Source organism: Haematobia irritans, chromosome 3 (genome assembly GCF_050003625.1).
Source record: "Haematobia irritans isolate KBUSLIRL chromosome 3, ASM5000362v1, whole genome shotgun sequence".
NCBI classification, from domain to species: domain Eukaryota; kingdom Metazoa; phylum Arthropoda; class Insecta; order Diptera; family Muscidae; genus Haematobia; species Haematobia irritans.
The window spans coordinates 35256939-35283734 of NC_134399.1; the positions used below are offsets into that span (position 1 = coordinate 35256939).

General features: G+C 33.5%; 1 long non-coding RNA gene across 1 annotated transcript; it reads left to right on the forward strand.

The window, feature by feature from the left end:
• Positions 1-2401: 2401 nt before the first annotated feature.
• LOC142230251 (uncharacterized) lies at positions 2402-26237 on the forward strand. Its single transcript, XR_012720625.1, has 3 exons — positions 2402-2445; positions 11938-12966; positions 26071-26237. It is a non-coding gene; the product is annotated as an uncharacterized LOC142230251 (long non-coding RNA).
• The last annotated feature ends 559 nt before the right edge of the window (positions 26238-26796 follow it).

Genomic DNA, 26796 nt, shown 5'->3' on the forward strand with positions numbered 1-26796 from the left:
ATTTTTCCTGAATTTTATACAAATTGAACTTGAAAAAGAAATTTAATTTGATTTTTTAAATAAACGATTTCACCGATTTACACGCGTTTTCCCTTGACCAAATTTTGACCGTATCACCCTTTATGTTAGAAATAAAACTATATTAATGGCCAGTTTCTCATCCTCAGATTAACTCTTAACCATAGGAGGATAGACCACCGGTTAGTAAACTGTTTGTATGGGATCAGATGTTTTCTCGACAATATAAATAATAGCAAGACATTGAGAAACCGACCTTAAATCGGAAAAACGCTTAATTTTTATCTGATGGATATAAGATATGACATTAATCGTTAACTCTCCATCGTGCTAAAGCCATATAGCAAACAAAAATAAAATAACTAAAGGGTGATTCTTTTGAGGTTAGGATTTTCATGCATTAGTATTTGACAGATCACGTGGGATTTCAGACATGGTGTCAAAGAGAAAGATGCTCAGTATGCTTTGACATTTCATCATGAATAGACTTACTAACGAGCAACGCTTGCAAATCATTGAATTTTATTACCAAAATCAGTGTTCGGTTCGAAATGTGTTTCGCGCTTTACGTCCGATTTATGGTCTACATAATCGACCAAGTGAGCAAACAATTAATGCGATTGTGACCAAGTTTCGCACTCAGTTTACTTTATTGGACATTAAACCAACCACACGAATGCGTACAGTGCGTACAGAAGAGAATATTGCGTCTGTTTCTGAGAGTGTTGCTGAAGACCATGAAATGTCGATTCGTCGCCGTTCGCAGCAATTGGGTTTGTGTTATTCGACCACATGGAAGATTTTACGCAAAGATCTTGGTGTAAAACCGTATAAAATACAGCTCGTGCAAGAACTGAAGCCGAACGATCTGCCACAACGTCGAATTTTCAGTGAATGGGCCCTAGAAGAGTTGGCAGAAAATCCGCTTTTTTATCGACAAATTTTGTTCAGCGATGAGGCTCATTTCTGGTTGAATGGCTACGTAAATAAGCAAAATTGCCGCATTTGGAGTGAAGAGCAACCAGAAGCCGTTCAAGAACTGCCCATGCATCCCGAAAAATGCACTGTTTGGTGTGGTTTGTACGCTGGTGGAATCATTGGACCGTATTTTTTCAAAGATGCTGTTGGACGCAACGTTACGGTGAATGGCGATCGCTATCGTTCGATGCTAACAAACTTTTTGTTGCCAAAAATGGAAGAACTGAACTTGGTTGACATGTGGTTTCAACAAGATGGCGCTACATGCCACACAGCTCGCGATTCTATGGCCATTTTGAGGGAAAACTTCGGAGAACAATTCATCTCAAGAAATGGACCGGTAAGTTGGCCACCAAGATCATGCGATTTGACGCCTTTAGACTATTTTTTGTGGGGCTACGTCAAGTCTAAAGTCTACAGAAATAAGCCAGCAACTATTCCAGCTTTGGACAACATTTCCGAAGAAATTCGGGCTATTCCGGCCGAAATGCTCGAAAAAGTTGCCCAAAATTGGACTTTCCGAATGGACCACCTAAGACGCAGCCGCGGTCAACATTTAAATGAAATTATCTTCAAAAAGTAAATGTCATGGACCAATCTAACGTTTCAAATAAAGAACCGATGAGATTTTGCAAATTTTATGCGTTTTTTTTTTTTTAAAGTTATCAAGCTCTTAACAAATCACCCTTTACAACGATAGTGGGGAAACAAAACTAATAATACAACAACAGCAGCACCACTTCCAATAGCACCACTACACAACAATAACAACAACATCATGCCATGGTGTGATAAAATAAAAGTACAAAACCCTACACTAACCACACACCATACGACACACACACAAACAGGAACATACAATCGAACTCGCATATATGAGTCAATCGTAAGGCGCAAACAGCGGTAGCGGCAGCATCAAGTACCGGCAGACAGTGTTCGTTCGTTAGCCCATAGTGTGAATGAACTTTTCTCTTTATGTTTTTGTAGCAATTCCGTTTTGTGTTTCGTACGTAATAAACTCAACCCCCCGCAAAATTTATGCAATGACGAATTAAACCAAATAAAGAGAATCAGTGATGAGAAATCCATGCAAGGGAGTCAGAGAGAGAGAGAGCGAAAGTGGGAGAGGGAACATGGAAAATTGTTTTCTTCAAAGAGCTAAACAACACCACCAGCGCCCCCACTGAGGAAAATTTCATATAAACATTAGCAATGGCTAAATGTGCTTGCTGTACTCATTCGCCAACCACATTTTTTTTTCTTCTTGTTATATTGAAGAGAGAGAGAGAGAAGGAGCGTAAAATATGTGCATACTCACATTTATAGATGGAATCGAAATTTATTGGTGGTTGTGGTGGTGAGCTATAGAGCAGTTTGTAGAGTGTTTTGCCGACCGACCATATCACTGTCATTGACTGCCTGATGAGTACGTAAGCGCGCCTCCGTTCGGTACGTTTTTGCTTTAACGTTTTTTGGCAAATTCAGCCAGCCATTCAAAGACGACAACAAAAACAACCAATTAAAAAATATATTTTTTTTTTGGTTAAATTAAAAGAGCAAGCAAAAAAAAAAAAAAAATAGCAAACAACTAGCCAAATTTGAGAAATAAGCATGAGAATAAAGAATAAATAAATACAACAAATAATAGTTTTTTTTTATGAATATAACAAACAAAAAAGAAATGCAAAATCGTCAAACAAAACATAAATAAAAAAATTGTGATTGTTCTTTTTAGTTTTGTGGTTTGACTAAAGTTTTGTATAAAATTCTTTGTTGTTGAGAAAGAGGCAACTGATCAACATAATTAATAATTAAAGTGTTAATTAAACTTAACATACAATTACAAACAAATGGGAAATAATTACCACGGAAGTTTATAGTGTAAAGGTTAATGACCTTAAAAAGGAGAAAAAAAATAAGTTAAATTGAAATGAATGAAAAAAAAAATAAATAAATAAATAAAAAATCTAATACAGAAAAAATATTTGTTTTCTTATTCCTTGCATAGTGTAACAGAAGTTAAAAAGTTAACAGATTTATATTATACATATATATATATAAAATAATAATAAATAAATGTGATAAGAAAATGTACAATGATAATGTACAGGATGTTCAAGTTTATTAAATAATAATCAGTGTCTTTTAAAAATTAAAATAAAAATCATTAAATAATAAGAAATTATTAAATAAAAATCATTAAATAATAAGAAATTATTAAATAAAAATCATTAAATAATAAGAAATTATAATTTAAATAACGCTAATAATTGTATAACAACTCTTTGTAATATATTCTTATTTATAAATGATGTTAATTATCTCCTCAAAATGTGAAAAAACCCACAAATTTAAATTTGAATTTTAACCAAATTAATATTCACTAATATTAAAACTACAATAAATAAAATAAAAATATATATATTTGCCTAAATTTAGTTACTTGAAATGGAAATATTTTGAAATTTATTAAATATGAAAATCCAAAGGAAAAAAATTACCAAGAAAAATCTGTGATGTGATATAAAACAAGAATTATCTAAAGGAAAATAATAAAAAAATTAAATTTAATGAAAAATATTTAAAAAATATAGAAATTAAACATAATAAAACAATGTTATCTCCCTCTACCTGATATTCATTCTTTCCGGGTCCCAATGGATACGTTATCATTCTTTTTGTTTTCAGAATACAAAGTCGCCAAGGAGCACCGCCGACCAATTTTTGTCGGTCTACGCCGGCACTAATTAGAACTGGAATTTTAAAATAATTATCCCATTTTCGGCAAAAAATAGATTTGACGTAACATAACGGTTGGCTGATAAGTCCCCGGTCTGACACATAGATTAAATGTTTTTATTTAGTACCAACCTTTAAATGATTCGTGTCAAAATTTGACGTCTATAAGTCAATTAGTTTGTGAGATAGAGCGTCTTTTGTGAAGCAACTTTTGTTATTGTGAAAAAAAAAATGGAAAAAAGGAATTTCGTGTTTTGATAAAATACTGTTTTCTGAAGGGAAAAAATACGGTGGAAGCAAAAACTTGGCTTGATAATGAGTTTCCGGACTCTGCCCCAGGGAAATCAACAATAATTGATTGGTATGCAAAATTCAAGCGTGGTGAAATGAGCACGGAGGACGGTGAACGCAGTGGACGCCCGAAAGAGGTGGTTACCGACGAAAACATCAAAAAAATCCACAAAATGATTTTGAATGGCCGTAAAATGAAGTTGATCGAGATAGCAGAGACCTTAAAGATATCAAAGGAACGTGTTGGTCATATCATTCATCAATATTTGGATATGCGGAAGCTCTGTGCAAAATGGGTGCCGCGCGAACTCACATTTGACCAACAACAACAACGTGTTGATGATTCTCAGCGGTGTTTGCAGCTGTTAACTCGTAATACACCCGAGTTTTTCCATCGATATGTGACAATGGATGAAACATGGCTCCATCACTACACTCCTGAGTCCAATCGACAGTCGGCTGAGTGGACAGCGACCGGTGAACCGTCTCCGAAGCGTGGAAAGACTCAAAAGTCCGCTGGCAAAGTAATGACCTCTGTTTTTTGGGATGCGCATGGAATAATTTTTATCGATTATCTTGAGAAGGGGAAACCCGTCAACAGTGACTATTATATGGCGTTATTGGAGCGTTTGAAGGTCGAAATCGCGACAAAACGACCCCATATGAAGAAGAAAAAAGTGTTGTTCCACCAAAACAACGCACCGTGCCACAAGTCTTTGAGAACGATGACAAAAATTCATGAATTGGGCATCGAATTGCTTCCCCGCCCACCGTATTCTCCAGATCTGGCCCCAGCGACTTTTTCTTGTTCTCAGACCTCAAAAGGATGCTCACAGGGGAAAAAATTGGCGGCAATGAAGAGGTGATCGCCGAAATTGAGGCCAAAACCGAAGGAGTACTACCAAAATGGTATCAAAAAATTGGAAGGTCGTTATAATCGTTGTATCGCTCTTGAAGGGAACTATGTTGAATAATAAAAACGAATTTTGACAAAAACAAATGTGTTTTTTTGTTTGTTAGACCGGGGACTTATCAGCCAACCGTTAACAACGAATCTATCATTACATGCCACCCATAGGATTGGGGGTGCACTAATTTTGTCATTCATTAAAAATAGGATGAGACTTATTTTAGAGATGTTGCTACCCAGATTTAATATTTGTTTTCCTTTAAAGGTACGGAACATATTCGTTGATATTACGAAAAAGTTTAATTAAAATTTCCATTTGCACATTAAAATTGTTTCCAATTATGCGCTTTCTCATTTGGACGAGATAACTTGATTGAATTCTTGATCAGGAAAAAATTCTAAGACGATATAAGCATGTCCGTCTGTCCGTCTGTCTGTCTGTCTGTCTGGCACAGATTCATTTTTCGTTTGCAGGCAGGTCAAGTTCGAATATGGGCTATATCGATCCAAGTTTTGATATAGTCCCCATATAAACCGACTTCTTGGGCTTTTAAAAACTGTGGTTTTTATCCAATTTGCCTGAAATTGAATATCTAGAGGTACTTGGGGACCATAAAAAGGTGTGCCGAAAATGGTGCCCATCGGTCCATGTTTTGGTATAGCCCCCCATATAGAGGGATCTCCCGATTTTATTTCTTGGGCTTCTAGAAACTGTATTAACTATCCAATTTTCCTGAAATTGGAAATCTAGAGGTATTTTGGGACCATAAGGTGGTGTGTCGCAAATGGTGCCTATCGGTCCATGTTCTGGTATAGCCCCCTTATAGACCGATCTCCCGATTTTATTTCTTGGGTTTCTAGAAACTGTATTTACTATCCGATTGGCCTGAAATTGGAAATCTAGAGGTATTTTGAGACCATAAGGAGGTGTGTCGAAAATGGTGCCTATCGGTCCATGTTTTGGTATAGCCCCCATATAGACCGATCTCCCGATTTTATTTATTGGGTTTCTAGAAACTGTATTTACTATCCGATTTGCCTGAAATTGAAAATCTAGAGGTATTTTAGGACCATAGAGAGGTGTGTCGAAAATGGTCCGTATCGGTCCATGTTTTGGTATAGCCCCCATATAGACCGATCTCCCGATTTTATTTCTTGGGCGTCTAAAGACTATATTTTCTAGTCGATTTGCTTGAAATTGAATATCTGGATGAATTTTAAGATCACAAATATGTGTGTCGCAAATAGTTCCTATCGGTCCATATTTTGGTATAGCCCCAATATAGACCGATCTCACGATTTTATTTCTTGGGCTTCTAGAATACGTAGTTTTCACCCAATTCGTCTGAAAGTGGAATTCTAGAGGTATTTGAGGAACATTAAGAGGTGGTGAGTATTGGTCCATGTTTTGGTATAGCCCCCATATATACCTAACTCCCGAATTTATTTCTAGGACTTTTGAAATCCGGCTGACCACAAATAGGTCAGCCGAATATGGTATGAGTCGACCCATGTTTTAGTAAAGCTTCCACATAGACCGATCTCCAGATTTAACTCCTTGGGCTTCTAGAAACCGTAGTTTTTTATCCGATTTGCACAAATATGTAAATACACTGGAATTTTTGACCCTCAAAAATCTGTATCGCATTTATTTTTACCGGTCCATTGATAAGGCATCGATATAGACCGATTTAACTTCTTGAGGGTACACCCAAAGAAAAAATAAAGGGTGATACGGTCAAAATTTGGTCAAGGGAAAACGCGTGTAAATCGGTGAAATCGTTTATTTAAAAAATCAAATTAAATTTCTTTTTCAAGTTCAATTAGTATAAAATTCAGGAAAAATATTCAGTTAGGCTTTCGCTTTTCCAAATCCGAATTGCCGGGCCTCACGCTTGACACTTGCCATAAGATTTTGTACAGCCACCTTGTCCACCTTCTTCGCCGCAGAAAGCCAGTTTGCCTTGAACTGCTGCTCGTCCTTAGCAGTTTTTTTTGGTCTTCTTTAGGTTCCGCTTGACAATAGCCCAGTATTTCTCAATTGGGCGGAGCTCTGGCGTGTTGGGAGGGTTCTTGTCCTTCGGAACCACCTGCACGTTGTTGGCGGCGTACTACTCCATGGCCATTTTACCGTAATGGCAAGATGCCAAATCCGGCCAAATGAGTACGGAACAACCGTGTTTCTTCAGGAAAGGCAGCAGACGTTTAGGTTAGGTTAGCAATTATACATGCTAGATTTATATCGTTACCGGTATTATGCAAAAGTTTGAAACCCGGAGTGCTTAATTCACAGATCTTGTTCTTATATATGTATGGTTCTTGAATAAGAACTATATCTATGTCTCCTTTCATCAGGAGAACTTTTAAGGCAGCACAAGCGGCCTTACAATGGTGAAGATTTATCTGGAGGAACCGTAGAACCATCCAAATTTTCAACCACCGTCACATCAGCCGCTTCAATTGAGTCATCAAGGGCTTCCTCTTCACAGATCTCGGTGACTCTCGCAACAATCCGCGGTTCAGCTTTGGTGAGGCTTGAGCCTGTAGAAACTTCCCGCATATGATTTTCGCCATAGTCTGTAGGTTTTATGTCTCCTTCGGCTTCGCTAGGAGATTTTTTCACTGCTGACTCTACCGGAGGCTTGTCCGTTTCGGTATCCTTTGGCTGATCGCTTTTGTATACGTTCATATGGATATCATGAAAGCCATAACATACGCGTCCTTGGGTCTGGGCTAGATGTGGCAGCGACTCTATGTTTAATATAAACACCGCATGTCGTCTTGGTCCATCCACCTCATCCAAACGACCAACCTTCCAATCGGCGGTTGGAAGATCTGGGTTACTACTCTCTAGTATTGACTCAGGATCAGGAGGGTTTGCCGGTATCCATGCATGTGCTCTAGGTTTAGCCGGTATGTCTTTTTTATCGACTAACTCCAAAGCGGCTCCTTCCCAAACTTCACCAATTAGCATCAATGCAGCTTTAAAGCAATCCATAGACCTCTGGTCTGCAAAAGCTATTAACTTATATCGTCCTTGATACCATCCAGCATCTTGCCGTCGAGGACTTGGTCCGGGAAACTTTTTTCGCACCTCTGAGTAGACACCAGACATCGCGTTCTCAATTTCCCCCCATTTTTGCCTTGGAATCATACCGTCCAATGCTCCTTTATTAATAATAGCCATCACAAGGCTGTCTTTTGCAACTGAGGCAAACGATCTTTGATCCCGTTTAGAGGATGGTAGCTCATCCGGTGATCGTTCCCTTTTTTCCAGCTTCAAGAATTCCTTGAGCCCATTTTAAGGAATCGCTTTGCTTAGCCGACAACGTGCTTGGGTCGACTGATCCTAATTTCTTTAGGATAAACAAAGCATTTCTTCGTTCCTTGAATCTCTTTCGAGAGGGATTGCCTCCTTTTGATGTCGTCACCTTAGAAAAGGTTCGACTTGCCAAAGTGTCACCGCCAGTCGACCCGTCTACAGGTCGATTAATTGGGCCTGACTCTTGGTCGCTGCCCAAATTTATAACTTCAGTCGTTACCCGTCCACTGGGCCCTGAAGTTAGCAACCCAGTGGATGACTTTGAATTTCGCTGCATGGTGGTTTATTATTTCTACCACACGTGAAATTCGTAATAAGTACTTATTACGATGAAATACTCCGCTATTAGAAAACACGTCCGTTCAGTTCGACGGTTGAATAATAATCCGTCCCGGAAGCTATGAAAATGCTGCTTTTCAAGCCACAGTTACAGATGGCTTGCCAAACCATATATTTCTTTGCGAACTTTGACAGTTTTATGTGCTTGAAAATATCTTCTACCTTTCCCCTTCCTTTTGCCGTATAAAACTCCTGTCCCGGAAGCTGCTTGTAGTCGGATTTGACGTAGGTTTCGTCGTCCATTACGACGCAGTCAAACTTCGTCAGCATCGTCGTGTACAGCCTCCGGGATCGCGCTTTGACCGTCGTATTTTGTTTATCATCGCGATTTGGAGTCACTACCTTCTTGTAAGTTGATAGTCCGGCTCGTTTTTTGGCTCGATGCACGGTTGTAGACGATACACCCAGCTTATTTGCGGCATCTCGGAGAGAGGGATTAGGGTTTCGCTTGAAACTACCGGCAACTCTCTTTGTCGTCTCCGCGGCTTAGGTTAGGTTTAGGTTTAAAGTGGCAGCCCGATTAAGATTCAGGCGCACTTAGACTATTCAGTCCATTGTGATACCACATTAACTAAAAGTACCTATTACATATGGGCACTTCTAGTTTTAACCGTTGAACCTTCTCGATTATTTTCTTCTGTTGAACCAACCAGATTATTCCAAAAACATTAGCAGACTGTTTTTGCTTCCGCGGCTTCCGGTTTTCGATTTTCCCCTCGGATCCAGACTTCCTGGCTGTCGATAAACGTTCCCCAAACACTTTAATTACATTTGTAACGGTTGATTTGGCAACTTTTAGCGATTTTGCCAGCTTTGCGTGCGAGTAACTCGGATTTTCGCGATGCGCGAGCAAAATTTTGATACACTGCTCTTCTTGCTTGGACGGCATTTTGACAACTGAAGAGTGAATTCCAAAATCAAAATAGGAGCAACATTCTACACACACACTTTCAAAATGAGGGGTGTTCAGCGTTTTTAAATGCAAAATTGAAAGAAATACGTCAAGTTTATATTGACCAAATTTTGACCGTATCACCCTTTATTTTCCTCCGGAATGAAATTTTAGACAAACGAAATTCCCATTTCGTATAAAATATTTTCGTTTAGAGCAAATTAATCCGAATTTTTGATAAGCGATTCAACGATTGTCTCTAAAATTTGTGCCAAAAGAAAACTTTGCCTGTCTAAAATTTCGTTCCTCAGAAAAGAAAACACTTCTTTCAGGGTATGGGAGCCACCCTGGTGCAATGGTTAGCATGCCCGCCTTGCATACACAAGGTCGTGGGTTTGATTCGTGCTTCGACCGAACACCAAAAAGTTTTTCAGCGGTGGATTATCCCACCTCAGTAATGCTGGTGACATTTCTGAGGGTTTCATACACGCAAAAAAATAATTCTTTCCTCCCAAACGAAATTTTAGACAAACAAAGTTCGTTTCTCATTTGCTTTTCGTTGAAAGGAAGTGTATTTGGAAGAAAAGTATATACTTTCTATGATAAACGTTTATTCTTTTCCAGGATGTAAAAACAATTTCATAAAGACTGACTTAAAAAAAAAACTTTTTTATGGCTAATAGCATTTTCCCTCAAATCTTTCTCACTTCCACGAAGTTTTTTCTGTAATACAAACAATGTAGAAGAAATTATACGATTTTATAAATTTTTAATTTTTTTTTACCTTTCGCCTGGACGGAGAATCGAACCGCGGACCATGCACTTTGTAAGCCAACACACTAACCACTGAGCTATGTACCTGTTATGGTCATCAATAGATAAATATCCATATAAGTATATTTATATAGCATAGCTTGCGGCGCCCACGAACCGAATAAACAAAGTTTATTTAACAGAAACAAACATTTAGTTTGGCACCGTGGAGCAGTGGTTGCTACGTCCGACTTGCATGCCAAGGGTCGTGGGTTCGATACCTGCTTCGACCAAAGTTTTTTTTTGTTTTTTTTTTTACATATATATTCCAGATATGCTCGGAAGATTCCGAAAAAATGTTCAACATTACATTCTACTATATTAAATTTTTACTATGAACTGTAAAATGTGTCTTATTAAAGACCTAAAGCCAGAAAAGAACAGTGTTTAATATAAACGAAATGGACTGTGTTGTTGGTTCAAAAATAACTTTTTTTTATTGAAAAAAATAAAAATTTTGTAACAAACGAATTTTTTTGGTGATAAAAGTTTAAAATTTTCGAAGCAATTCAAAAAACTCTAACACAAGAAAAACCTTTTCGGTACACGTTTTCCAAACGTTTTTTTTTCTTTCCGTGTAGCTTCTCTAAGTGGTTTCACTGCAATGTGGAACGCCGTTCGGACTCGGCTATAAAAAGGAGGTCCCTTGTCATAGAGCTTAACATAGAATCGGTGATAAGAGAGAAGTTCACCAATGTGGTATTACAATGGACTGAATAGTCTAAGTGAGCCTGATACATCGGGATGCCACCTAAACTAACCTAACCTAACTGGAATTTTTGACCCTCAAAAATCTGTATCGCATTTATTTTTACCGGTCCATTTGGTAAGGCATCGATATAGACCGATTTAACTTCACCCAAAGAAAAAATATTTTCCTCCGGAATGAAATTTTAGACAAACGAAATTCCCCTTTCGTATAAGAGCAAACTAATCCGAATTTTTGATAAGCGTTTGTCTCTAAAATTTGTGTCAAAAGAAAATTTTGCCTGTCTAAAATTTCCTTCCTCAGAAAAGATATCACTTCTTTCAGGGTATAGCAGGCGCACTGCTCATGAAAATTACTTGAAACTGAAAGTAAAATTTCTAGTAAAAATCTACAGATTTAAGATTTCAAATCAAGGCGTTATTTCATCATTAGCACGATATCTTTATGATTTCTCTACAACTCAAACAAAATTGTTTCTTATAAATCCAGAATCTGATCTAGTCTTAATAGGTAGAATCTTTAAATTTATCTTCGGGGAGCGTACTGGATGAACTGATTTTCTTGGAAGACCATTTGTCATCAAATCCCCTAAAATTCTATATATTATCAAGAAACCCGCTACGACGAACAGTTTTCAAATTAAACTATTATATTTGATTCATGGTGGTGGGTATTTAAGACTCGGCCTGGCCGAACTTACTGCTGTATATACTTGTTTTAATTGACTTTAAATTAATATTTTAATTTATACTATCATTTCTGTGTTCATTTCTATTAAAAAATAATAATAATTGGATCAATTAATTTCGTGATTGAATCAAGAAAAATTTTTTTTTTGTGTATACATGGGACCTAAAATTGCAGAATGAACATCAGGCTTAGGGCATAACTCATAGAATATTTAAATAAAAATTTTCCAATTACAGATGTTTTAGCAGAAAACAAATCCAATTTTGAAATCAATAAAAAATTACTTTACCTTCAAAATATTCGATAAATTCAAAAGAAAAGGAGTTCATTTGTCCAAATGTAAAAGTGACCAGAAGCTGCAACCTTCAATGTGTTCCATAATAGAAACCTAAAATAATTCAATTTTGTAGTAAACAAAAGAAAAAAATCCTAAAAATGCCTCCCGAAGAGACGTCATACAAAAGTGTTCAACAAAAATCTATAGAAAATTTTGTGAAACTTGTGCAAGATACCAAGGCCATAAATTGAGTTACCTAAGTTTACCGAAAATAAATAAAAAATAAAAAAATAAATATCATTGTTAAAAAAATAAAATAAAAGTAAGCAAAAAATGCTTTACAAATCATTGAAAATTTTTAAATTCTCTTTGTACTTGAAAAATATCATTTTACATGTTACATTACCCCCACCCGGTTCATGTTTGAATACCTGAGATATCTGTGAAATGTAAAACGTGGTGACACAAGGAGTGTTTACTAAAACAACAACAACAACATTTGTTTTTGTTTTTTTTTGCTTCTTAATGTGAAACTAAAAAATAAAAAATTCCCAAGAAATCAAAAAGAAAACAAATCCCCTCTTTGCTATATATCTCCCTGGTCCTTGCCCTCTTACGCCCCCCTCCCACATCCTTACATTATGGCATAGAAAAGTGCTTACAAGTCTTACGACGCTTTTTGCTGTAGCTTAGATTACAACCCTGTTGCTGTTGAATGCTGAACTTATGGTGGGTAATTTAACACCATCGCCATATTTTGCCATCTTCTTTGCATCATTTGGATTTGCTGTTATCGTTTGTGTTTTTTGTGAAAATTTATATTAAAAAAAAAAAATAAACGCAGAAAAAGGTTTGCCAAGCCTGTTGCATGCCGGTATTGTATTTTACATCGTCCTTAGTGAACTTTGGCAACAACATTCAAGCAGACGTTTAAAGGATTAGTGAAGGAGTAACGCAGACATAGAGAAAAAGAGAACAAGTGTAAAAGGTAAGTTTAAAAAAGTAAAAAAATATATATTTATTTTTTTTTAATAAATAAAAAAATACTGAAATAAAATAGAAGAAAAATTCTTACGACTTCCAATACAGTATAGTGTCGTTTACATGGTCATGATTTGATGCTAATAATATTTTCTTTATTTTTAGTTATTTTTTTTTTTCTTTTGTGAGAAGGATGGTTAGGTTAGGTTAAAGTGGCAGCCCGATTAAGATTCAGGCTCACTTAGACTATTCAGTCCATTGTGATACCACATTAACTAAAAGTACCTATTACATATGGGCACTTCTAGTTTTAACCGCTGAACCTTCTTGATTATTTTTCTTTGTTGAACCAACCAGATTGTTCCAAAAATATTAGCAGACTGCTTAAGTTAACGTTTTCCAGATCCGCCAGTAATCTGAAGCTATATGCTCCTAAAAGTTGCTTGCGCTTTACACAAAATGCAGGACACTCACACAAGAGGTGTTTAATTGATTCCTTTTCCTCCGCATCATGACAGCTCATACAATAGTCATTATAATTCGCGCCAATAGTTTTTGCAAAATCTCCTATCAGGCAGCGACCCGTTATAGCAGATATCAGGAGTGATATTTGACGTCTCGAGAACATTAGCATATCTAGTGTGCGGTTTAAGTTTAAATGGGGCCATATTTGCTTGGTGTCGTTACAACCCTTGCAATTCTCCCATCGAACATTTGCCATCGTAACAGCCTTCTCACGCAGCATGAGCTTGCAGGTAGCTAGGGGCATACCAACAAATTCTAGTTCCCCTGGAATATGTAAGGTAGTCCCTAGCCTTGCCAACTCATCCGCTTCGCAGTTCCCCGGTATATTCCTATGGCCAGGCACCCATATTAGGTGAATATTGTACTGCTCAGCCATCTCATTGAGAGATTTGCGGCAATCGATGGCCGTTTTCGAGTTGAGGAACACAGAGTCCAAGGATTTTATTGCAGGTTGACTGTCTGAGTATATATTAATGCCCACATTTTTTGGAACATTACTTCTCAGCCAATTCGCCACCTCTCTTATTGCTAATATTTCAGCCTGAAAAACACTACAGTGATTAGGTAATCTTTTCGCTATTTGAAGTTCCAGATCACTAGAATACACTCCGAAACCCACCCGTCCATCCAATTTGGAGCCATCAGTGTAGAAATCTATATATTCTTTATTCCCCGGGGTCTGTGTGCACCACGCCTCACTGTTGGGGATTAGAGTCTCAAACTTTTTGTCGAAAAGTGGACTCGCCAAAGTGTAATCCACTACGTTAGGCACATCTGACATTATTTTGAGGACAGAACTGTGACCGTAACCATTTTCCGACCACAGCGATAGTTCGCGCAACCGCACAGCCGTTGTTGCAGCTGACTGTTTGGCCAAAATGTCTAAAGGCAATAGATGCATCGTGACATTAAGGGAATTTGTTCCTGTCTTGCTGAATGCGCCTGAAATACACAAACACGCCATACGCTGAACTTTATCTAAACCAGTCGGTTTCTGAAGTGCCGGCCACCAGACTACAACACCATATAGCATTATAGGTCTAACCACTGCCGTGTATAGCCAATGCACAATTTTTGGTTTTAGTCCCCACTTTTTTCCTATTGCCTTTTTGCACGAGTACAAAGCTACAGTTGCCTTCCTCGCCCTTTCTTCAATATTAAGCTTAAAGTTCAGCTTCCTGTCCAAAATAACGCCAAGGTATTTTGCACAATCACCAAAGGGAATTTCAATACCCTCTAAGGAAATAGGCCTAACCGTGGGAGTTTTGCGATCTTTGCAGTACATGACTAATTCTGTCTTTGCAGGATTTACCCCAAGACCATTGTCTTTCGCCCATTGTTCAGTCATCCGGAGGGCCCTCTGAATAATATCTCTGATTGTGGATGGGAATTTTCCCCTGACTGCCAGAGCTACATCATCTGCGTATGCCACCACTTTTATCCTTTCTTTTTCTAGAGTAACCAGAAGGCTATTTATAGCAACATTCCAAAGAAGAGGTGATAGCACTCCTCCTTGGGGAGTGCCTCTGTTCACATACTTTTGTATGTTTGCTTGTCCTAGTGTGGCTGAAATACGTCTCTTCATTAGCAGTTCGTCTAACAGCCTGAGTATACATGGATCAACATTCAGAGTTGTCAGTCCATTTAATATCGAGCTCGGATGGACATTATTGAACGCCCCTTCGATGTCTAGAAACGCCACTATTGTGTATTCTTTGACAGATAGTGAGCTTTCAATAAAGCTGACTAGTTCATGTAGTGCGGTCTCAGTAGACCTGCCCTTCGAGTATGCATGCTGTCGTTTCGAGAACAAACTTGAATCGATGCTAGTTCTAAGATAAATATCTATCATCCTCTCCAGAGTCTTAAGTAGGAATGAGGATAAGCTGATTGGTCGGAAATCCTTCGCCCTCGAGTGAGAGGCTTTTCCCGCTTTAGGTATGAAAACGACCTTTGTTTCGCTCCACTTTCCTGGGATATATGATAAGTTGATACATCCTTTATATATCACCGACAACCAGGGGATAATTTTGTCAGTTACAGCTTGTAACTCCGCCGGAGTAATTCCATCAGGTCCAGGGGATTTGAATGGTCCAAAGCTATTTAGCGCCCATCTTATTCTAGTTTCCGATACAATTTCCTCGACAGGAAACGACCGCTGAGCAACTGTGGCACCGCCAGTACATGGTTCAACCGTCTGATTTCCAGGAAAATGTGTGTCCAATAGTACCTCCAGCGTCTCCTCACTGGACGTTGTCCAATTGCCCTCCGATGTTTTAATGAAACCTGGAGCGGAGTTGGTGGATGCTAGAACCTTCCGTAGTCTGGAAGCCTCGGGCGTATTCTCAATACTGCTGCAGTAAGCATTCCAAGAGTTATGCTGAGCCTTTCTCAGTTCTCGCTTGTATCCTCTCAGATTCTTCTTGTAAGCGTCCCAGTCCTCAGGGGCTCTGGTGGACTTTGCCTTGTTAAAGAGCTTCCTGCAGGATTTCCTCATATTACTTAATTCCGTAGACCACCATGGTGGTCGATGTTTCCCCCTTGGCTTTCCTCTAGGGCATGCAGCTTTCAGTGAGATGTTGAAGGCCTTAGTAATCCGCTCCACTGCGTGTTCGATATCTTGCACATTTCTCATATTTGTCTCTGTTATTTCCGGTATCATCATATTGAACGATTCCCTATACCTATTCCAGTCAGCTTTCCTAACATTTGGCGGAAATATGATCTTGGTGATATGAACATCAAATTTGAAACTGATGTAGCGATGATCTGAGAAGCTGTGTTCACTTAAAACCTGCCACTCAGATATCATTTCATTCAGTTCTTGCGAGGCCAAGGTGATGTCCAAAACCTCTTGCCTGTTTTTAGTGACAAAGGTTGGGACATCTCCCTTGTTGCAAACTACCAGATTAGTTGTTGTTGTTAAGTATCATATACTACCACCACGTACCAAATTTCAACCAAATCGGATGAATTTTGGTTCTCCAAAAGGCACCGGAGGTCAAATCTGGGGATCGGTTTATATGGGGGCTATATATAATTATGGACTGATATGAACCATTTCCTGCATGGTTGTTGGATACCATATACTACAACCGAATCGGATGAATTTTGCTCTTCCAAGGGGCTTCGGAGGTCAAATCTGCACTCATAGAAAAAAATCTGCTAAAATCAGCAGTCGATGTCTGCTGTTATATTTTTGTACTTCAGGGCCTAATGAACAACAATTTATAAAATTTTTAGGTTATAAATTTTTCCCCAAAGCATATTTAAGAACCAAGAGTAGTTTTTGGTATATTTTTGCACTCTAATATTCTTACAAGCTCCTAAATACGATTAGCAAACATTTTGTTTGCTGTTATGCCTTAGTTCGATAAATATTCAAATTTTTGGTCGAATACTATAGATATGCATAAAATATTGTGTTAATTATGTTAGTATAGCTCTTAAGTTGACATTTTTATTTGTTTTAGCCAAAATAAAACATGTTTTAGTGTAATTGAGCTTAAAAAATAGCAGGAAATGTTTGCTATTTCAGCAAACAATGACTGCTGTCCCTTTTTCAGCAGACTTTCTGCTGTTTTAGCAGACTTTTCTGCTGTCCCTACTAACAAATTTCTTTGGGTGTGGGGATCGGTTTATATGGGGCCTATATATAATTATGGACCGATTTCGACCAATTTTTGCATGGGTGTTTGTGGCCATATATTAACACCACGACCAAATTTCAACTGAATCAGATGAATTTTGGTCTTCCAAGAGGCTCCGGATCTGGGGATCGGTTTATATGGGTGCTATATATAATTATGGACCGATGTGCACCAATTTTTGCATGGTTGTTAGAGACCATAAACTAACACCACGTACCAAATTTCAATCGAATCGGATGAATTTTGCTCATTCATGAGGATCCGCATATCAAATCTGGGGATCGGTTTATATGGGGGCTATATATAAATATGGACCGATGTGGACCAATTTTTGCGTGGTTGTTAGAGATCATATACTAACACCATGTACAAAATTTCAGTCTTAGAGGCTCCGCAAGCCAAATCTTAGAGGCTCCGCAAGCCTATCCATCAAGAATTCAATCCCAAATATGCTTTGAAGATGGTCCAAAACGGTAGTGGTACTATCATGGTATAGGAGTCATTATCGTATTATGGTGTGTGTCCTTTTTGTATACGATACAGAATATAATGAAATCAGCTGATTACACAGACATTTTGCGAAATACAATGGTGCCGTATGCCGTAGAAAATATACCACTCAAATAGATCTTCCAGCAGGATAATAACCCTAAACATACATCAAGGTACACAAAGAATTGGTTCCAGGAAAAAAAAAAAATCAATGTGTTAGAATGAGCGGTACAGTGCCCAGAATTGAACCCACTAGAAAATTTGTGCAACAAGGTTAAAACGGCCAATCAGGGGAAAGTGTACATCAATTTGCGATGAGCTTTGGAATCTAATACAGGATATCGCTCCATAATTATATAGCTCCAATATATACCGATCCCCACATTTGGCTTTCGTAGCCTCTGGGAGGAGCAAATTTCATGCGATTCGGTAGAAATTTTCTATGTTGTGTTAGTATATGGACGCTAACAACCATGCAAATATTGAGCCATATCGGTCCATAAATATATATAGACCTTGGGAGCATCTTGGTGGATCAAAATTAATCGGATTCGGTTGAAGTTTAGTACGATATGTTAGTATATGGTCTCTAATAACCATGTTAAAATTGGTTCATATCGGTATATAATTATATAGCCCCCATATAAACCGATCCCCAGATTTGACCTCGCACAGAAAAAAATATCAACAAAATATTTACAATTAATTGAAGCTGAAAATTTTTTCGATTAAAAATTAATTGATACAATTAACTTTTAAATCAAACTAAAAACATTAGGTCAATGATTGACAATTTTAAAATTGTTAATTAAAAAATTAATTGATACAATTAATTTTTCTTATCGAACTTGTAAGACTACGAGTAAGTCAGTTTAAAAAGTGATTGTCAAAGAAATTGTTTTAATTTTTAATATTTTTTTCAAGCAATCAATTGTTAATCAAACTAAAAACACTGAGTCAATTCAGAAAATAATTGAAAATAGTTACCTGTTTTAGTTAAAAAATTAATTGAGTTTTGCAATCAACATCAATTAAATTTTTAATTGAATCAATAACAAAAATTAATTGAAATTTGGTAATGAAATCAATTAATTGTTTAATCAAGTATTTTTTGCCCAATTAAAACTGTGATTGATGCTAACATTTTCGTGATTGAAGACATTTCAATTAAAAAATTATTTGGATCAATTAATTTCGTGTTTGAATCAGAACAAAAAATTTTTTTGCGTGCGTAAGCCTCTTGGAAGAGCAAATTTCTTGGAGGAGCAAATTTCATCCGATTCGGCTGAAATTGGGTACGATGTGTTAGTATATGGCTGCTAACAACAATGACAAAATTGGTCCATATCGGTCCATAGTTATATATAGCCCCATCAAATATTTTTTTTTTAATGTCACCATAAAAATAAAAAAAACTTATGAAAATAATATTAAAATTTTTACCGTACACACAAAAAAAAAATTTTTCTGATTCAATCACGAAATTAATTGATCCAATTAATTTTTTAATTGAAATGTCTTCAATCACAGAAATGATAGTATCAAATAAAAAAATAATTGACAGTCAATTAAAAAATTAATTGATCCAATTAAATATTTAATTGATACTATTAATTTGTGTGATTGATTTTTATTTCAATTAAAAAATTTGTTGAATCAATTAAATTTTTAATTGAATATTTTTTAAAACTCAATTAAGATTTTAATTGGAAAATTGTTTGTAAAATTTTTTTCTGTGTAGCAGGCTTTAACTATTTGACTTCTCCACTTCCACAGAAGTTCTTTTGAGAAGGATCATCATGTTTTTATTGGAAGTAAATGGAAAAATCTGCAAATATAAACATACAAATAATAAATATATGAACAAAAACAGAAAAAAAAAACAACAAACAATCTTATAAAAAATATTTAATAAAAACTATTCCTTTGAAATTAAGAAAATTATATTTTTTGTCTGAACGCAAATAAAACAAGTAAGGAAAGTCTAAAGTCGGGCGGGACCGACTATATTATACCCTGCACCACTTTGTAGATCTAAATTTTCGATACCATATCACATCCGTCAAATGTGTTGGGTGCTATAGAAAGGTTCGTCCCAAATACATACATTTAAATATCACTTGATTTGGACAGAATTTGATAGACTTTTACAAAATCTATAGACTCAAAATTTAAGTTGGCTAATGCACTAGGGTGGAACACAATTTTAGTAAAAAATATGGGAAACATTTAAATCTGAAGCAATTTTAAGGAAACTTCGCAAAAGTTTATTTATGATTTATCGCTCGATATATATGTATTACAAGTTTAGGAAAATTAGAGTCAGTTTTACAACTTTTCGACTAAGCAGTGGCGATTTTACAAGGAAAATGTTGGTATTTTGACCATTTTTGTCGAAATCAGAAAACATATATATGGGAGCTACATCTAAATCTTAACCGATTTCAACCAAATTTGGCAGGCATAGCTACAATGCTAATTCTACTCCATGTGCAAAATTTCAACTAAATCGGAGCAAAAATTGGCCTCTGTGGTCATATGAGTGTAAATCGGGCGAAAGCTATATATGGGAGCTATATATAAATCTGAACCGATTTCAATCAAATTTGGCACGCATAGCTAGAATGCTAAATCTACTCCCTGTGCAAAATTTCAACCAAATTGGGCCAAAACTCGGGCTTCTGGGGCCATATAAGTCCATATCTGGCGAAAAATATATATGGAAGCTATATCTAAATCTGAACCGATTTCAATCAAATTTGGCACACATGAGTATACTACTAATTGTGCTCCTTGTGCGAAATTTCAAGCTAATCGGGATAAAACTCTGGCTTCTGGGTCCATATAAGTGCATATCGGGCGAAAGATATATATGGGAGCTATATCTAAATCTGAATCGATTTCAACCAAATTTGGCACACATAGCTACAATGCTAAATCTACTCCTTGTGCAAAATTTCAACTAAATCGGAGCAAAAAATTGGCCCTAGTGGTCATATGAGTGTAAATCGGGCGAAAGCTATATATGGGAGCTATATATAAATCTGAACCGATTTCTTCCAAAATCAATAGGGACCTAGACTTTGATTACAAAAATGTGTTCACGGACAGACGGACATCGCTATATCGACTCAGGGGCCCACCCTGAGCATTTTTGCCAAAGACACCATGTGTCTATCTCGTCTCCTTCTGGGTGTTGCAAACACCCTGTGCCACAGTGTGACACAGGGTATAATTAACGCTAGGATCTCAAACTTTAATTTAAGGTATAATAAACATATATTTAGTTGATATTTTTTTCACAATTTACTTCAAATTGGGGTACAACTTTTTTTTTGCTGACCAAAAATATCCAAATTAAAATTATGTATAAAATAAAAAAAGCAATAAATCAAAATATTTCATAAAAATTCGCCTTTGGCGAGATTTGTGTTCTTTATTTTTTTTTTTCATAACAATAAAGAACATCTCGGGAAGAAGAAGTCAGAATGTTATGACAACCAAGGCGTAACACGTTCATATCACAAACATTTTAGTAGACGTTTTGATGCTTCATGTTCAAAGTGATGGTGGCCACTTTGAACATGAAGCATCAAAACGTCTAAAATAAAAAAAATTAAAAAATCAAATATGAAAATAACAGCAAATTTAAAAAAAAAATAAAAATACCCAGATTCAACTCACGGTTGGAGTAAAAAATTGTTCAAATTGAAAAAATAAAATAATAAGGAAATAAATAATAAAAGGAAAATTTTTTGAAAATATAAATTAAAATTTGAGAAAAAGTTTTTGTTTCCATTTTTTTAAATTCCTTCATTCAAATTAACTTCCTAACCAATGCATATGATCTGAAAACAGAGAGTTTCCGTTTGTAGTTTTGCAGTTTAAATTATATTATGTACAATTATTTATTGCATTCGATAAAACTAATTAAATTACTTTATAGTATTGATGATGTCTTTTATAAGCCCCATAAATCGCTACACTTGTTTGTGAGTCAATAATGGCCAATAAGTTGATTCTTGGGAAGTTTCCATTAAAAATTCACCTAAATATATATATATATATATATATTTTTTTTTTGGCTAAAATATATCAAATTGCATTTTTATCACATGTTGTTTGGATGTTTTTGTTATTTTGTTTTTTTGCTTTGTTAAGAAGCCACACCTCCATCAAAGACTTCCTTATTTATAAATCTAAGATTAATTAAAAACATTTTGTGTTCATTGTTTTTCAAATACACACGAGGCATTCCAAAAATCAAACAAAATTTTTGTATGCATTTATATTGAATTTGTGTTTTTGTGTGTTCTTTTCTCCAGTTATTTTTTTTTTTCTTTAATCACTAGCCATTCATTTATAAAACGAAAATGAAAACAAATTCGCCAAATAAACAAAAATATTGGACAAAAACTGCCAAACAAAAAAACATCAGCCACTTTAGCGTTCATTGACCTCGAAAGAAGAAAAAAAAGATAATAAACGAAATAAAAAAACGTGTTACTATAGCAAGATAAGCATGACGGGGGGAGGGGGAAGCCTCCCCTGCAGCTACAAAGTCCAGAAACTAAATTTGCAAAATTTAATAAACAAATGGGATCAGAGTGGATAAGAATAGAATGAAAATGAAATTGAAATTCAAAGACTTACTGGTACCTGCAAAGGAAACTGTCGCATTAAGAATTTAACGAATGGAATGGGAAAATATTCTATTAAAAACTAATCAATTTACCGGCATTAATTTCTAAGACAATTGTAAAGGAATCTTTGAATTTTGAGAATTGAAAGAGAACTCTAACATAATGGGCTTACATAGAATTTAATTTGAAAACATTTTCTATAGAAATAAAATTTTGAGAAAATTGTCTATAGAAAAAAATTGTATATATAGATAAAATTTTGACCAAATAGAAATAAGATTTTAAATAAATTTTCTATAAAACAAAAAAACAAATTTTCTATAGTAATAAGATTTTGGGAAAATTTTCTAGAAAAAAAAATTGACAAACTTTTCTATAGAAATAACATTTTTAGAAATATTTTCTATTGAAATAAAATTTTTAGAAATTTTTTTATAGAAACAAAATTTTGCAAAAAATTTCTATAGAAAAAAGTTTGTATATAAATAAAATTTTGACCAAATTGTCTATAGAATAAAGATTTTAAGACAATTTTCTTTAAAAGTTAAATTTTGACAAAATTTTCTATTGAAATAATATCTTGAGAAAAGTTTCTATAAAAATAACATTTTGACAACATTTTCTAAAGAAATATAATTTTGACGAAATTTTCCATTGAATATGTGTGGTAAATTTTTATATAAGTTGAAAATTGAGAAAATTTATTATAGAAATAAAATTTTCACAAAATTTTGTATAGAAAAAAAACTTTTCTATAGAAATAAACTTTTGGCAAAATTTTCTATAAAAATAAAATTTTTACAAAAATTTTTATGGAAATAAAATTTTTACCAAATTTTCTATAGAAATAAACTTTTGACGAAATTTTTTATAGAAATAAAATTTTTTATAGAAATAAAATTTTTGCAAAATTTTCTATAAAAATAAAATTTTAACAAAATTTTCTATAGAAATAAATTTTTGGCAAATTTTCTTTCGAAATAAAGTTTTCACAAAATTTTGTATAGAAAAAAACTTATCTATAGAAATAAACTTTTGGCAACATTTTCTATAAAAATAAAATGTTGACAAAAATTTCTATGGAAATAAAATTTTCACCAAATTTTCTATAGAAATAAACTTTTGACAAAATTTTTTAAAGAAATAAAATTTTTTATAGAAATAAAATTTTTACAAAATTTTCTATAAAAATAAAATTTTGACAAAATTTTCTAAAGAAATATAATTCTGACGAAATTTTCCATTGAATATTTTTGGTAAATTTTTATATAAGTGAAAATTTGAGAAAATTTATTATAGAAATAAAATTTTCACAAAATTTTGTATAGAAAAAAACTTTTCTATAGAAATAAACTTTTGGCAAAATTTTCTATAAAAATAAAATTTTGACAAAAATTTCTATGGAAATAAAATTTTTTACCAAATTTCCTATAGAAATAAACGTTTGATAAAATTTTTTATAGAAATAACATTTTTACCAAATTTTCTATAAAAATAAAATTTTGACAAAATTTTCTAAAGAAATAAAATTTTGACGAAATTTTCCTTTGAATATTTTTGGTAAATTTTTATATAAGTTAAAATATGAAAAAATTTATTATAGAAATAAAATTATAACAAGTTTTTCTATAGAAATAAAATTATGACAACATTTTTTATAGAAATAAAATTTTGACAAAATTTTCTATAGAAATAAAATTTTGACAAAATTTCTTATAGAAATATAATTTTGAAAAAATTTCTAAGAAATAGAATTTCCACAAAATTTTCTATGGAAATACACTTTTGACAAAATTTACTATAGAAATGAAATTTTAACAAAATTTTCTATAGAAATAAACTTTTGACCAAATTTTCTATAGAAATGAAATTTTCACAAAATTTTCCATAGAAATAAACTTTTGACAAAATTTTCTATAGAAATGAAATTTTGACAAAATTTTCTATAGAAATAAAATGTTTACCAAATTTTCTATAGACATAAAATTATAGCAAAATTTTCTTTAGAAATAAAATTATAAAAATTTTTTCTATAGAAATTAAATTTTGACAAAATTTTTTATAGAAAAAATTTCTATAGAAATAAAATTTTGAATAAATTTTGTATAGAAAAAAGTTTGTATATAAATAAAATTTTGACCAAATTTTCTATAGACTAAAGATTTTAAGACAATTTTCTTTAAAACTAAAATTTTGACCAAATTTCCTATAGAAATGAAATTTTGGCAAAATTTTCTATAGAAATGAAATTTTGACAAAATTTTCTATAGAAATGAAATTTTGACAAAAATTTCTATAGAAATGAAATTTTGGCAAAAATTTTCTATAGAAATACACTTTTGACAAAATTTTCTATAGAAATAAAATTTTGAAAAAATTTCTATAGAAATAAAATTTTGACAAAAGTTTCTATAGAAAAGAAATTTTGTTGTTGTTTTTTTGATTTCTGCTTAAAACCATGCATTGACTAAACTACAGCTGTAGCTTAACCAACAGAGGAAAATAATGTTTGTTAAATTTATTTGGGCAAATCCCTATAGACTGCAAGATGGTTGGATGGACGCACGTTTCGGAATTACCACATTCCTCATCAGCATTCTCTACTTGCAGCAAAACTATCAACCAATTATCAGAATAAATTCGGGTTATTCACTCAACCCAAAGTGAACTACACTTGAACCTTCCGAAAAAAGGCTTGGATGTACAGCTGTTTGTCAAGCATACTTTTCCTCTGTTGGTTAAGCTACACTTGTAGTTTAGTCAATGCATGGTTTTAAGCTGAGATCAAAAAGAACAATAATGATTAAAGAGAAACCAACAATAACAAACAAAACGAAAATTTTTTTATAGAAATAAAATTTTGAAAAAAATTCTATAGAAATAAAATTTTCTATAGACATTTTTGAAAAATTTTCTATAAAAATTTTGGCGAAATTTTCTAATGAAAAATGTTAGTAAATTTTTATGTTAATTTTTGAGAAAATTTTCTATAGAAATAAAATTTTCACAAAATTTTCTAAAAAAATAAAATTTTGACAAAATTTTCTATAAAAATAAAATTTTGACGAAATTTTCCATTGCATATTTTTAGTAAATTTTTATATAAGATATGTTTTAAAAAAATTTTTTATAGAAATAAAATTTAGACAAAATGTTCTATAGAAATAAAATTTAGAGAAAATTTATATAGAAATAAAATGTTGACAAAATTTTATTTATTTATTGCGTATAATATGTATAATGATGTTATTCAGTTAATATGGTACATGACAAGAGTTTAGAAATGTCCAAATTTCTTTTCTACTTTAAAATTTCTATAACAATAGTTTAGCAATGTTCGAGAATTATTAGTAGTATGTAAGGTGAAAGACGCGAAAACCCTTGAAATTTTATATAGAAATAAAATTAAAAAAAAAATATATATAAAAAAATAAAATTTTATAAAAGAAATAAAAATTTAAGAAATACTTCTACTTCGATTTATTTTCTTCTGGACTCTTGTATAATATTTTGGTCTTGAAACATGTTTGAGGTGATCATATTTTCTTCTTTGCTTGTGGGTATGTCATTAGGCCAGGAGCTTTTTTGTATGTAAAGCTTTCGTCAGTTGTGAACAGGGGTATGTTTGGAGGGGATTCTTTCATCTCTGCTCTCGCATACCCAAAATATGTCTCATTACGTCTCATCCATCTTATCTAACAAACTTTTCTAAATTGTTTTAAATAATAATGCTTTAAATTTATTGCTTATTTAAAATATATTTTTTCAAAATTATTAACTAATGTTTTTTCTTCTTTTCAGATCAGATCGTCATTGTTGTGCAAGCTTTTGTAAAAATTTTAAATGTAATTTATAATTGTAAATAATATAACTGAAATTAAAACCTATTTTAAATTTATAAATATCCCAAAATTAAAGAAAAAACTTGATTTCCCCTAAGAAAACAAGAAAATCTAAAGATTTGTAAATTTTTTCTAAGCGATACCTTATAATAATTGTGTTCAAAATTGCTGAAAAAAAATAAAAAAAAATATATTATAATACTAAGTGAAAACCCAAAAAAAACAAAAAAATATAAATATAATTAAAAAGTAAAAAAAAAAATCCAAAAATATAATAAATAAATATTAAGATATATGCAAAATAGAAATATTATACGTAAATAAATAAAACAAAATAATAATGTAAAGTTCATTTGAAAATTTAACAATAATTAAATCAATAAAATTGAAATAAGCATAATAATTAAATTAAGAAAATCAAATAACATTTTCTTAATAACATAAAAAAATACAAAACTAAAAAGGAATTCCTGTGTTTAACTTGGAATCCCAAATGAAAATAAAATAACAACCCAAATCTATGTCAACACAATCTCTGATATCCAACCAAATGCTGCATCTTGTGAATCGATAAAATGTAAGGAGGCGATAAAAATGTGCTTAAAATTAAATATTCCAATTTACTATGAATAAAAAATAAATTAATTAAATAAATACAATATATAAAAATATTATATTCAGTGAA